This window comes from Anolis carolinensis, chromosome 1, assembly GCF_035594765.1.
Source record: "Anolis carolinensis isolate JA03-04 chromosome 1, rAnoCar3.1.pri, whole genome shotgun sequence".
Lineage (NCBI taxonomy): Eukaryota > Metazoa > Chordata > Lepidosauria > Squamata > Dactyloidae > Anolis > Anolis carolinensis.
The window spans coordinates 132,139,299-132,154,850 of record NC_085841.1 but is presented as its reverse complement, the minus strand read 5'-3'; the positions used below and the strand labels follow the sequence as shown (position 1 = coordinate 132,154,850).

Below are 15,552 nucleotides of genomic sequence, written 5' to 3'. Positions count from 1 at the left end.
ACTTTAAAAGACTATTATAAATCATAAAAAATTACAATTTACAGCCTAACAAAGAGGAAAAGGGGAAACCGAAGGGAGAGAAAAGGAGCCCAAGAAGCAATGGGAGGAGAAGGAGGAGATTTATCAACACACGATTGGTTGATAAAGTCTTAAAATAGTGTATAACTACTAAAATATTGTATAAATATTAAAATAAATATGGTGTCCCTACTGCGCGGATTTTTACTTATTGCGGGTGGTCCTGGAACCTAACCCCAGCGATAAGTGAGGGAACACTGTACTTGCATTTTACATGAGCCCAAAGTTATGCATCAGTCTAAAGAATATCTATTTCTAATCTAGATTAAGTTTAGTTTGTCAGCTCTCTGTTTCTTTCCGGTTCACTCTGATTCCTTGGGAAGCCACTTAATAATTTCTATACCCATATTACCTAAGCTTACAATGATTTTTAGGAAAAAATATTCTTCATAGAATAATGATTCCTGTTATATTTTAATAATATATTTTAAAATATATTCAGCACTAAATTAAAAGACTATAGACAATATCATTTCTTTTAATAATTAAAAGCTAGTTTGTCAGAAAATGTGCCTTTAAGTGCTAAAAACCAGTTTCCAAACAGGCAGTTTTTTGTAAACTGTTTTTTGACTAATTTTCCACATCATTAACTTCTGATTGTTTCTAAGGTGTCAAGCACAGTTTCCCCATGATTTTATTTGTGAACCATTTTTCTGTTTTATTCAAGGTATGGTTATTAAATGTTACATTTCCTAATACCGCACACCTCCTCTTGACTTCTACTTGAACCCTTCTGAAAATAGAGTTTCAGGTCACATTTTGAAAAGAAGCAGACTGGCTGATAAGGAACACACAATAATTGAAACATAAAATGGACTTCAGCAAGACATAATATAGTTCTATGTGGCATGCAGACCAGAGATCGCCACCTAATTGCAAGTTGTATCCAGAGAGAAATCATTTATGTGAAAACAAATCAAAATCCTGAAAGAGACAGTGGATGATATTTCACAGGACTTATTACTAGAAAGTGATGTATTCTTGCAATAAACGTCAGGTCTTGATTTCTCCAAGTCCTAAGGGACATATAGAACAATGAAACAGGGTTTTATTTAATCCCGTGGTTCCAGGATACTCAAGATTTCTTCCTCAAAATGCTTGAAAACTGCACCGATTTTCTATGAAAGCTGTGCAGCTTCCCACAAAACTTTCCAGAAGCTCTGCAACTCTTCCTGAAAAATGCACAGCTTTCAGTACAGAAAGAACTGCTTGTATGTAGCCAGATGTGTGCTTTGCAAATTGTGTTTTTATGTAGTAAACTGCAATGTTGCACAACAAAAAGCTTAACAATGTGGAACAAGAAATGTACGCAACTTTGTGTGTGACATTGCTCACTTCTGAATGGTATCTTTATTGTGTAGCACTGCTGTTTTCGACATCAAAATGAAACTTTCAAATCAGCAAAAGTTGCAGTCACAGTGTCAAACATTTAACTAACTGCATTGCTTATATTATGGTATAGTGTAGAATTTGTTTTGTGTTTTCTGAATTTTCCTGAGGTCTCTCCTGCCCCCAGAACCTGTGCTGCTTTCTGTGCATTGCTAAAAAGGACAATGAATTTAAGTTTTGACTGCAAAGCTGTCAGACTCTTGCACAATTCTCAAGAACTGTGCTGTTTACTTTGTGACTAGACCAAATTAAAAGTTTATGTATTTGCAAGAAGTTTTGCCATTCTGTGTTTTATTTCTGTCTAAGTTTGAAGTTGACATTTGATCCCAGTTGGGAAACCTGATGAATTTATGTTTCAAACTTACTTTAATCAATGCAGCTTAACTCAGACAAGTATTAAGACAAACAGCATTTATAAATATATACCTTTGGTATTCTTGTCTTTCTATTGCAAAATTTCTGTTATCTCCCCCAAATATGATTTTCTTTCCCCCTTCCCATTTCAAAAAACCCCCCAACTTCCCATCTATCTCAATACCCTGTTTGCCCCACCTCGGACAAGAACATAGCTTGCTAAAGTATCATTGCATTCTATATTTTATGCCACGGTGGCACAGCAGGTTAAACCACTAAGCCGAAGAACTTGCTGACCGGAAGGTTGGTGGTTTGAATCTGTGGGATGGGGTGAGCTCCTATTGTTAGCCCCAGCTTCTGCCAACTTAGCAGTTTGAAAACATGCAAATGTGCGTAGATCAATAGGTACCGCTTTGGCAGGAAGGTAACAGTGCTACATGCAGTCATGTCAGCCACATGACCTAGGAGGAGTCTACAGACAATGCCAGCTCTTTGGCTTAGAAATGGAGATGAGCACCAACCCCCCAAAGTCAGAACCGACTAGACCTAATGTCAAGGGGAAACCTTTGCTTTTATATTTTATGAAAAGAACTATAACATTTACGAGTATTTAATGGTATGACCATACAAGTCTAGGCATATTCACCATTGACCCCCAAATCAACAACAACCACATAATAATTGTACAACATTGTCATCAAAGTAATGCTATTCAAGACTTAGCACTGTATCTAATGTAGACATATAATTTCCCCATGACCATTGCACTATAGTTATTGCTTTGTCCAAATGAGAAAGAAAACAATAATGACATAATGAAATGTTTCCATAATGTAAAAGTGTGAATACTATGAGAAACAACTCAAATTATTAGGAAAAATTATTAATAATAAAAAACAGAAAGGATAAAAACTGTTGTTTCAGTTTGGTACAGGGTTCTCACATTCAGCTAAGACATTTTTCTGTCTCTTTCACGGTTGGTTAGGAATCATTCAAGTGTGTAATATTCTGAATTCCAGAAGTCAGAGGATTGAGTTGTTAGATATTCCTGATTTCAAGGGGGAAAAAACCACAGCAGCTTTTATTGGCATGGGAGGGAGTTATTTTCAAACAATACAGAGGAAACAGTACAACTAAGATCTGGTCTTTTAAATGCTATGCTTTATTAATGTGAATTTAGCAAATGTTACAGAGAAACTGGAGATTTAGCAAACTTTGAAAATATGTGCTACCTTCCTTGTACTTTTTAGTAGCTTTATAATGCAATTGTTCACATAAACCTTTGGATAAGCAAAACATCATTTAAGAAATTATTTCTGCTCCCGTAGACATCTTTACATGAGAAACTCCACCTATAAGCTATTTATTTCTGAATATATTTTTCAGAGTTACCAGAACTTTGGATATAAGATTCTACATGCTATACATGTAATGGCCTGTATAGCCTAATGTTGTCAACCTATAGTTGGTAGCATCTCTCCAGTATCCTTTTCTGTGCTAGTCTGTGCTATTCTAATCATATAAGAGTGCTTTTAACTGCAGATGAGTTTTAAAAATTGCATTTCAAATATGCTTTACCGCTATAGGTCTTTGAGACAGACATACACCAAGTCTGGAAATGGTTCATCCACTGGAGATATTCTATTCTATTATTACCAATCCTAGCTGTGCAAAAAACCCCAGTGCCCACACAGGGGTTTATCTCAGGTCTGTTAAGAACAAGCCTTCATATATTTCCTGGTTAAAGGCCATACCTAAGAGTAACAGTGGCAAGCAAAATCTAGTCACCTAGCATCTCTTTAGGAGCCCCCAGTGGCGCAGTATGTTAAAGCGCTGAGCTGCTGAACTTGCAGACATAAAGGTCGAAAGGTTCAAATCCAGGGAGCGGAGTGAGCACCCACTATTACCTCCAGCTTCTGCCAACCTAGCAGTTCGAAAACATGCAAATGTGAGTAGATCAATAGGTACCGCTCCGACGGGAAGGTAATGATGCTCCATGCAGTCATGCCAGCCACATGACCTTGGAGGTGTCTATGGACAACGCTGGCTCTTTGGCTTAGAAATGGAGTTGAGCACCAACCCCTAGAGTCGGACACGACTAGACTTAACGTCAGGGGAAACCTTTACCTTTACCTAGCATCTCTTTGACCATACCAAAAAAGGATATCCTTAAGCATTTTTGGGAATCACAGAAAGCCAATGGAAGAGATGAAGACATGCCCTCTTTAAAAGAACTAGAGTATCTGCACTATGGGGTCTTACTGTGTGATGTATACACATGAGGGCACAGATGAGAGTATGCCTCATTTGAAAGAGGCTGTTGTTGGTGTTTTAAAAAGGTCTATTAGCACTGTTCCACTCTTTTCTTAATAGGAGCCTCTCCACACAACTGCCAGACTTTTATGCCCATTTACCAACTAAGAATATAAAGATTATTCTCAAATTCAATTGTCTTCAACAAGAAAAGGTGTCTCAACATAGCAGACACCTTGTCAAAAATTGTCAGCCACTGTGAGATTATTTATTTTTTGGTCATTCAGCAAGAAAAAGGGAAAAATCAGTGCTTCCTTTCTATTTTTCATATTTTGGTTATTTGTAGAAATGAATTTATAACAAAAATGGTCTTAAAATAAAGAAAAAACTATTGCTTTTTAAAAACTGAATGCAAGGACAAAAAAAATATATGAAAGTACACCCAGACATAAGGGCTCAATGATGCACTATGTTAAATGCATATATATGCATGAATCCCTTTTTTTATAGCAAATCTCCTCTCCTGATTTCATTTATAATTTTCTGCTTCTTCCACTGCTGCTATTGGACATAGAATAATACCCAAAGGCAGATATTGTTTTATCTGTGCTGCACAGTCAGAGCACTGCAGTCATCTGGTCGTCTTCCATCACATCGACCTCTGCGGCAGCAACTACGGAAGTGCTGGGACTCACAGGAGCATCACCAGGAGGATTCGGGGCCACATGGGATGACCAGCCTTTTGCCCCTGTTCCATCAGGTGGCACTGCTATTGTGCTGGCTTAGCTATTTGGCACAGCTGCTCTGGCAGTGCTCCACTTCCATCTGGGCTCGCTTTCCATCCTTGATGGCAGTAACTGTGGAGGGTAGCTGGGGCATTTCCTCTGCTTCCATAGTTCAACCATGGTGTCCTTCTGGATTGCCTCATGGGAATGGGGCTAGGAGGCACTGTTTTGCAGTCGGGTCCTTTGAGAGTGCTGGGGGACTCCTGCTCAACTCTATGGCCTTTATCCTATGGGGTCCCAAAATGTTTAATATTGTCCCCCATATTATTTAACATCTACATGAACTGCTGAAAGGGGGAAACGTGCCAAGAAGAAGGAACGTCAAGCAAACTCTTGACATGAACACCTTCCATCTGGAAATGTATGTCCTCATTGTGACAGACCATGTGGATCCATAACAGATCTCTACAGTTACTTACAGACCCACTACCAATACACTACCATAGGAAGACAGTCATACTCAGCCACAAGTGATTGCCTATGATGATGAAAGAAAGTATAAAGCCTCCCCTCGCTGCATTAGGAAGTCTTTTTAAAAAAACAATCAGGGGAAATGAGGCCACTACTCAAAATCAAGTAGGTAAGAACAAGTTTCTATGTAAAGAAATTGGATCATTCCATGAAACATGGAATCTGCCTTCAATTTGGGGTTAGTTCTTAAAATCTGTCATTTAAATGTTTTCCCAGATTTTGGACTTCTGAATTATTTTGTCTTATATGCAAACTAAAAGTGATGCATTTGGAGATCTCTACTTATTCTGTCTTGCATCCCTTTCCAACTGGATTTTTTTTTTTTACAGAACATCGTATGTGTGGAGTTAGCCACAATTTCTTTCATTCTTTTTTTTTTTAATGCAGCCAATCATTCGGCAATTGTGTAAAGCTTTGTTTTGCTTGATGTAGTAATAGCCACAGTAAGCTTGAACTGTTGGTGCAAAATTGGATTGAGGTGGATTGTATTTTGAAGGAGAATAATGTAAATGTAGTTCAGCTTATCTATTAGCCCTACATTATAATTCCGTGAGTGCATGTTTAAAAATGTGAGGTAGGAATGTAGGCCAATATGTTAGATTTTTATCCCACAAACTCAGAATATCAAAGCTCCAATCCCAAGTCAAAATGTGAAAGGAAAAAAATACTGAAGAGTGCTGTTTATTTCGCTTGACAGTATGATCCATTAGACTGCAGAGGAATCTCCTTTGGGAAACAGAAACAGGCTCCCAAGGGAGAAGAAGCCTCAAATGGCATGATGATTGCAGGAGGGAAATCACACTTTCCAGAAATGCCAGAAAACCTTCTGTGGCCAGGATCTTTGAGAAAAGGCTGCATCTGTCTTGCTGCCCTGTGTTTAAAAGCTACAGAGGTTGATGAAATAAGGCAAGAAGATAGAAAGACTGGAGAAAATATGAGATATAGAAGCAAACCAGGATACAGAGAGTCCTGTGAACGGATCAAGACCAACATAGAAAGGGAAATGATTTACATTCTATTTACAGTCATTGCAGCATCATTAACTTTTAAGCAGCCAATTAAAAGTTAGGCAATGAAATCAAATGTGGACTTTCTGATTTATTTATTTATTTATTTATTCCAATTATTTATACCCTGCCCTTCTCACCCGAGGGGATCCAGGGCGGCTTACAAGTGGCAATTGATGCCATTATACAATGAACTAAAACGTTAAAACAGTTAAAACAGTAATAAAATACAATATAAAAAGTTTACAACAATGCAAAATGCTTATGCCATTCATCCACCAGACCTTATACAAGAGCCTTAATTCAGACCGCGTCAAAGCCAACACATACTTATTCTTCAAACGCCTGTGTACATAGCCAGGTCTTCAGTTTTTTTCTGAACCTCAGAAGGGATGGAGCCTGCCAAATGTCACTGGGGAGGGAGTTCCACAGCCAGGGAGCCACCACCGAGAAGGTCCTGTCTCTTGTCCCCACCAGCCGTGCCTGTGAGGTGGGTGGGACCGAGAGCAGGGCCTCTCCAGATGATCTTAAGGTTCTTATGGGTTCTTATAGGGGAAGATACGTTCTGACAGGTAAATTGGACCAGAACCATTTAGGGCTTTGTAGGCCAAGACCAGCACTTTGAATTGAGCTCGGTAGCATATCAGCAACCAGTGGAGCTGGCTTAACAAGGGAGTAGTACACTCCCTGTATGCTGCCCCAGTTATTAATCTGGCTGCCGCCCGTTGTACTAATTGGAGCTTCTGGGCTGTCTTCAAAGGCAGTCCCATGTAGAGCGCGTTGCAGTAATCCAACCGGGATGTGACCAGAGCATGGACCAATTTGGCCAAGTCAGACTTCCCAAGGTAGGGGCGCAGCTGGCACACAAGTCTTAGTTCTGCAAATTCTCCCCTGGCCACCGCTGAGACCTGGGGTTCCAGGCTCAGTGATGAGTCCAGGAGAACACCCAGATTGTGAACCTGCGTCTTCAGGGGGAGTGTGACCCCATCCAACACAGGCTGTAACCCTATACCCTGTTCGGCCTTACGACTGACCAGGAGGACCTCTGTCTTGTCTGGATTCAATTTCAATTTGTTAGCCCTCATCCAGTCCGACACAGCAGTCAGACACCGGTTCAGGAGCTGAACAGCCTCTTTAGTGGCTGGTGGGAAGGAGTGAAAGAGCTGGACATCATCGGAGTACAAATGACACCGCATCCCGAAACTCAGGATGATCTCTCCCAGCGTTTTTATGTATATGCTGAACAACATGGGGGACAGTATTGAACCCTGCAGGACCCCACAAGTCAATGGTTGTGGGGCCGAGCAGGAGTCCCCAATGATACCATCTGGGAACGACCCTCCAGGAAGGACTGGAGCCACTGCAGAACAGTACCTCCAAGACCCATCCCAGCAAGGTGCCCAAAAAGGATACCATGATCGACGGTATCGAAGGCTGCTGAGAGGTCCAGCAGAACCAGCAGGGACACACTCCCCCTGTCCAGTTCGCGGCGTAGATCGACTAAGGCGACCAAAGCTGTCTCGGTACCATGCCCCAGCCTGAAACCAGACTGTGCCGGATCTAGAAAAATCTCAGCCATACTCAGTTCATTGTGAGTTCATTCACAATTTCTCAGATCTAAGAATCATGTCTGAAGAGCTACACATTTGGCTTTTTGATAAAGAGAAAGTTCTATACATACACCTGGCCACTTCTATGCACAGCGCTGGTAACTGAGTATTAGCAGAAGTGATGGCTGGACGTGCCAGCTGGGTGACTGTGGGAAGCCTGATGCACACATGCACACCAGAGTTCCTGTTCAGCCAAACTACATACAATGTTAATTCCATAAATGTAATTTACATACATATTTTAGTTATCTAAATTACAGAGGGACGCCTAGCCAGGATCAGGAATGTTCAGGAGATCTATTTTTAGCAAACATATCAGGAGGAGATATTGTTTTTCAGTTCCAGGACAGGAAAAGAAAAAAGTCATCTTTCCATTACTAAAAAGCTGACTTCTTTCTCTTCCTGTCCTGGAGCTGAAACATATCTCCTCCATGAAGCTGATATTAGCACGAAAGAGAAAGTTTCCATTGGTGCAAAACAGAGGCTCTGCTTGAAATGAAAATGCAGAAGATTTGTGGAGAAAATTTTAGACAGGACATTGACAGGGAAAGAAGTACTTACATTGCACTTCTTATGCACAGATATTTGAAGAAGCTCAGTTCCTCTCTGGCTATTTTTCATGTAACCCAAAATGGGCATGTTAATTAGATCTATGAAAATAACATTATATCTGGTTTGATATTTGGTTTTTTAAAAGAAATTGTTTCTTTTAAATTCTACACTCTAGAAATAATTAACAACGGCACACTCTTTCGCTCATTCCATTCTATTTCCATCGTGGTGCTGTCAGAGGAAAGCCACCCATAATTCATCAATTTTTCCACACATTACTATTGTAACTACATTTCCAGGTTTTAAAAAAGTGGTGTTATGTGATCAAGCTACTCCATTGTATAGTGATATAACTTGGACTACGACAACCAAATAGGGAAGTGGAGAACGTCTTCCTTTTCCCAGCCTGTTCATATTTTATAGAACTGCCCACCACAACATAGTTGGAAGTGAAATTGCTAATGCATGGGACAAGTCCATATTCCTGTTTATTTGCATACAGAAAATATGGCTAATTTTTCATAGATAGGACATAAAATGAGAATTTTTGTATATCTGGCATTTCTTGCAGTCAATTTGATTGCAACTAATCTCATTAGTTGTAAGCATATCAGATCGAAATGAGCAACTGGGGATGCCTTCTAGGTTATTACGCCGGTGGAATGATGATACTTACTTAGATATTTTCCAGAAGAACCAGTTTAGAAAGGATGGGAAACCCAATCATTCTATTCAGAGAAGGCAACATCTAATTTTTGTTTCATATCATGGTGAGCATGAAGCTGTTAAACCAGGGTTTGATCATTCTGATGACATCATGGTTTAATAAACCGCAATAGAAGCATAAAAGTCAAGTGCATATGGTGAAGGAAGACGAAGGTGGCACATATGAATATATATCAAGGATGCATCCCTACATTGCTAAAGGTAGCACAGCAAATTTGCATGTGGAGCTAGGCTACAATGAGTCATTTATCATCCCATGAAAAGGTAGAGTGTTGAAGCCCCTCACTCATGGCCACTTACTGGCAGAAGAAAGTGAAGTAAGAGATCCCAAAAGCATTCAGCTATGGCCCCTTCCACACAGCTATATAATCCAGAATATCAAGGCAGATAATTCACAATATCTTCTTTAAACTGGGTTATCTGAGTCCACACTGCCAATGCGGATTTTATACAGCTGTGCAGAAGGGGCATATGTCCCTGTAGACAGCTGCAAAGTGATTACACTATTCCCTGAGGTCCACTACAGGTCTCATAGAATTACAGTATAATTTCTTCACAACTGGTTTCAGGGACAGTCAGATGCTTCTGCCTCCCTGCCCCATGTTCCTTTGAGTACAAAAGGATATGGGAAGGGGTTTTCAGTGGTTCTGCATTAAGTATGAAGAGAGCTTTGGTTGCTACAGAGAGAACATCTGTAGAGGGAACCAACCTCCGCAACAATTAAAAATAGATATGTGCAATTAGAAATAGATATGTAAAGTCAATTTTCACTTGCATGTGTCACTAATAGGATGCTGGCTCATAGTCACAATCTAACAAACTCGTTTATTGTGCTTAAATGATGATATTGGAACTAAGTCCATATGTTTGTATTTTTCTAGGATGAAAAGTAGTCATATTTTTCAGAAAACAGTGCAAGACATTGTCACACAGTCTTGTCGCCCCTTTACTAAAATGAAAATGTGATCTTTTTCCTCACAAGGTAGGAAGAACAAGGAACACTGCAATGTATATTTTACAACTGCCACCAACTGATTAGTAGAAATAATAATATGCCCTGGCAGCTTGAAATGTTTCTTGCAGACAAACAGTAAAAAGCTAACAATCGGCACTGTTTCTAAAATTAGGAAATCTAGAATTTAGGTCAAACAGAGATGTCCCGACAAGTGCCAATTATTCCCAAAATAGTACCAGCCTTACTGAAATCTTGCTATAAAGGTTCATCCTTGAAGTTTGAATATGTTCTTTTTATGGTTTTATAGTTCTCAATCTGTATTCACATGACATATTATTTAAAATCCTATTTGATCCAAAACCATGATGTTATACCCAATGCAGTGCTCCCGCTATGGAAATTCTTGGTGTTTTTGTCCTACCAAAGGAAGGGGACTCTTAGGAAGGGCTTAGGATGCATAACAATGTGCTATTGAGAAGGGGAAATTGGGGAGAAATCAGACAAGCAAGATTTGTGTAAAGAGCAATTCAGATGAGGGTGCACAGGTTGAAATTAAGTAGGCAGCGCAATTTCCTATACATTTACATTAAACATGTATGCATGTATGTATGTATGTATGCATGTGTATATGAGACTTTGTGCTGACATGGTCTGCTGGTAAAGAGTTGCCAAGACAATGGCTGATGAGAAGGTTTGTTCCCACTGTGTTTGCACTTTCCAGCATTCTACCAGTCGATGCTGCCTGTTGTTTTGTGCAGCCACTTTTCAGGCCATCTTGGTCCCTCTCAAGGAAACTATTCTGCAGGTGAAATTGTTGGAGAAAGCATCTGAGGGAATGCTTGTACAGTGTGAAGAAAATGATGCTTATGCCTCTTTGCTTGCTATTTGTGCTTCCTTGCTACAACTTTGTGCTTTTACCATTTTAAAGTTGATCTCTCTTTGTTTATTGTCCTATATGAATGTGTAAGTTTTGCCTTGCCAACACACATGTTGTCTCAAATGTGTTCCCTTGCCACAACTTTGTGCTTCCACCATTTTAAAATTGATCTTTCTTTCTTTATTGTTCCATGTAAATGTACATGTATACATCATTTGTTTTATTTATAAAGTACATTTTCTTATTTAAAAACATGTAACAACAAATGGGGAGAGGGGTTTAGAGGGCAGGAATGGTTAAACTATTTCAATGCATTTCAATGGGAAAATTAGTTTCATGAGTATAACTCAGTCACAGAACGAATTAAACTTTTAAGTCAAGGTATTACTGTAACTTAGACATGATGTCATGCCAGGACATTCTAAGTAGAGAATGATGTCTGTCAGCAGAAATTAAATAAAGTTTTAAAAAAATGTGTTCAAGTTAAAAGTCAGTATATTAGACACCTTCCTTTATTTTTCCACCAGCACTTCATTTTTCTTTCCCCAGTTGCTTCTGGCACCACACCTACCCTTTCCTCTAGGTAAAGGGTAAAGGTTTTTCCTTGACATTAAGTCTAGTCACATTTTGGTGCCCATTGGGCACAGCTAAGATAAATTAGAGTGAGGCCTTTTCTCCTGGGAAAGTCGGATGTCTCCTAATCAATTGTGCCACCCCTGAATGGTTGATTAGATGGCCCTGAAGTCACAGGAAAACAGAGCTTTGGGGAAGCTCCAGATTATCCAGCAATTTTAGATAGCATGGGCCAAGGCCATGTTAAACTGCTGGATCAGCTTCCTGCATCATATAATGACTATGGAATTGATCCAGCTCTGCACCACAGTGAACAGTGTGTCAGAATACACCTACAGTGGACTAATAATATATTTCCCCAAAATTCCAGTGACTTCCACCATTTTTATGCAATGTATTTCACAATCATGTTATATTAATTTATACCACAAACATCAAATGTGGAAACCTTTTCATTATGTTTAGTTTATAGACAAATAATGCTTTACTGAGTTTTATAGGAAGAGGTGGGACACAAAATCACCATCATAATATCCATTATAAATGAATAGTAATAGAAATATTAAAAGCAGCAGTCTCCTTCAGATATAATTATAAATGAGTAGTAATAATCAGAAATATTTCGCAGCAGTCCAATGAGGTTGCAATCTGCCATTGCATGACAACATCTTCCAAGCCTTCAGAAGCAAAAAGGGATTGCGAGTTGGCTGTAGGGCATATTTATCAATATGCATGGCACTTTCTGAATGTGTTGGCAGGGCCACCTTAATTTACTTGCTACATTGTGACTGGCTGAACTAAAAACCTTGAAACCATGTGGGTTTGCATCAATTGATTGCTTTTTGATCATGGAGGCAAAGTTGCTATGCCTAAATCAATAAAATCTGTAAATAATATTGAGGGTTGGAAAACCTATTTTATGATAACATAAAGGTTTCACTATATATTATCCAAAAGCTCTTTTCCGCTTTACCATTGTGTTAACTACAGTGGGAGAATCCCACTTCCATCCACTTCTTGCATGGTCCCACCAAACCACTCCAATCCTCCATGCAAACGAAATGCCTCACTTGACTGTTTAATTTGCCAGACCCTTGTAAGAGCAGTGAGTCAGTGGGCTGTAGAAAAAAAAACTGGTAAGTGTGGAAATTTATTCATATTACCTATGAGGAATACCTTCGTATTTGTTTCCACCTTTTCCACTCTTATCACCTCTCAAGAACAGAGTCAATACCTATATCACAAATTATTTTTATATATAAATAAGGTGCAGGGATTTGAGGGCTGTCTTACCAAAAGAAGTTTGCAGTGTGCACCTTTAGGTGAGACAACAGATGGAGGTTTCCTACCAAGCAAGTGCAACGGGAGAGACACAAGCACTTCTGGAAGACTTGTTAATTGCAAGCTTGTTGGAGAGGCAGAGGCAAATGATTGGAGCTTTAGCTGAGAGAAGGTAGTATGAGCAGACCTTTTCGAGCTGGGGGCTGACAGCTGATGATTACACAAACTACCACTTTGAGAAGGACTGCATTAGAGTATCTTCCTGGCCATTTAACCACAGCCAACCCTCCCTCCCTCCCTTCCTTTTTGGTAAAATGTTCCAGTATGAAGCATCCATTCTCATTTTGGATAGACATAATGAAGAATGAAACCAGCATCAATCATGGATGAAACATGGTTCTTCCAGACATGATTTTTACTATTCAGTCATTGAGCCCCATTCATGGAATTTCAGAGAGTGAGGCAGAGGATAATGCACTTTTAACCATTTCTCCATCTACATAACCACCATCATCATATATCAGGGAGGAAAAGACTGAATAGTTGAATAATGCCTTGTGACTTGCAGCACCAGTATTCACTGATTGTTAGTGTGCAGAAATCCTTGCCACCTTCTTTCTGCATTACTCTATTGATCTCTCTATCTCCTGAGTTAGACTGTGTATCTGATTATGCAGAAGTAATTTGTACATAAAGCTACTTTAATTGTTTTACAAAGAAGACAATGCTTCTTCTTTCTCTGCTAGATCTTTTGTGTGGGTGGAAAGAGTGAGACTTGTTGTTCAGCTTCTGCCTCACCAATTTTGCTTACTCTTCTAGCAAGATTCACAACTCTCTCACACATTTCCTAGATCCCTTCTCCTTCTTAGTTTTGGAAGTATGCTAATAAAACATTTGAAATAGCCAATGTGAACATAAACATTTCCACTTATTTTTGAAATGTGAATTCTCCAATATTTACTGTTTTTCCTGTATGTGAACATTAGTGCACTTTGAACAGTCATGTTCATCCTTGAATGTCAGATTTAGCATGATTCCAATATTATAATTATACTAATGTCAACTGTTAACCAAGAAGCAATTTAATACAGGCATGAGATCAAAAGCTGTATTTTCTCCCACCATGTTTCTTGCTTTGTTTTGTTTCTCTATTGTGTCCATCTATTCTTCCTTATTCATTTTTTAGGAGTTTAAGCAAAGATTATAATATTTCATCAGTTAGAGCAAGATGCACACTTACGTTTCAGTCATGCTATGTATAATACCACACAAACAATATCACAAGTTCAAGTGAACATTCCACAGTTTTATAATCTTGAGGACTAGTTCTTCTGTTTGGTCATAATGATTATGTGCTTCTTCCGAGAGTCTGTTCATTTTCTATAATTTTCAGTGAAGAATATTTTTTGTACATCCTGGTGCTGCTGTATGTCAGTTGTTGTGAGAAAAGAAGCTACAGTAGAATCTGAAGAACTAAATATATGAGCCAGTCTTGTTGTTCCTGATAAAGCTATTGTTTTATTAAAATAATATAGTGTGTTTCCATCTCATATTACATACTACGTGAAGCACATGCAGAATTGATGGCTATTATCTTGTCACAAGGTTGTGGGGAAACTAAAATTCCAATTCCTTACACATATTGCTCTTAGCCATACACATGAGAGAAATACAAACATGAAAATCTCAGGGATACAAGTACTATAAAGGCTGCTGTAATAATACAATAATAAAAAGGCTTAATTTATCCCCATAGATCAAAAGGAAGCAATATACATAATCTTGTGCAACCTACAATTCCACCACTCCACATGAATGTGTGTGTGTGTGTGTGTGTGTTCCCCAAAATCTCCAAGTAAGATGATGACTACATATATACAATAGTAAGTTGCCCTTACCAACTTCCAAGTGTCAAACACACTGATGTTTCCTAACTCTAAACTAAATAACAATCCACTGGCATTTACAATACAAAAATGCACATACTAATCTAGATATAAGTGTATTATGAATAGCTTCATTAGAACAAGAAGTGATTCCAAACCAAAAAAAACTCCACATTAAAATGTCAAAACTATCACGTGTAAAAGTTGGTGCAATATTTATCAACTTCTCAGCCAAGGGAAAGTCTTCAGTTGACTGCAAAGGACGTTGGATAAGTCCTTCATGCCCAGAAGTAAACAGCCAAGCTGAATTGCCTATGCTGAGTCCAATCACAATAATGACAAGTTCTTCACCATGCTGCTTATCCATACATCTCAAAATGTACTACAGACAAGGGTGAGTGCTTAGCTTCTCTATTTTTTCAGATGCAGAAAATGAAGGGCTGAGAGGGAGAGAGAATGGCTTACTCAACCTGAGAAGATTGCCTTGGTATATCTCTTAGAGCCACTTTAAGAAGCAGAAATCATAAAGCTGCTCTCAAGCTCTGTTTCTATTGGCAAAGTAGGAACATTATGCTTTCAGACAAGCCAGACATTCTCTTTCGGAAAAAAAAATCTGTCATATGTAATAGAAGAAACTATATGGATATTTGCAGAGGATTCTTCAGACAATTATATGGCCGATCTTATTGGAAACTGGTGCTTTTTTCTTTCCCTTTATTGTAGTTATATAAGAAACTCTTTTTTATTCTGTGAGT

At 38.8% G+C, this 15,552-nt stretch overlaps 1 protein-coding gene across 23 annotated transcripts in view; it reads right to left on the bottom strand.

Annotated features, from left to right (window-relative positions):
* The window catches only part of myt1l (myelin transcription factor 1 like), a 410,971-nt gene that overhangs the window by 152,375 nt on the left and 243,044 nt on the right, over nucleotides 1–15,552 (bottom strand). The gene's annotated exons all lie outside the window — the stretch shown is intronic.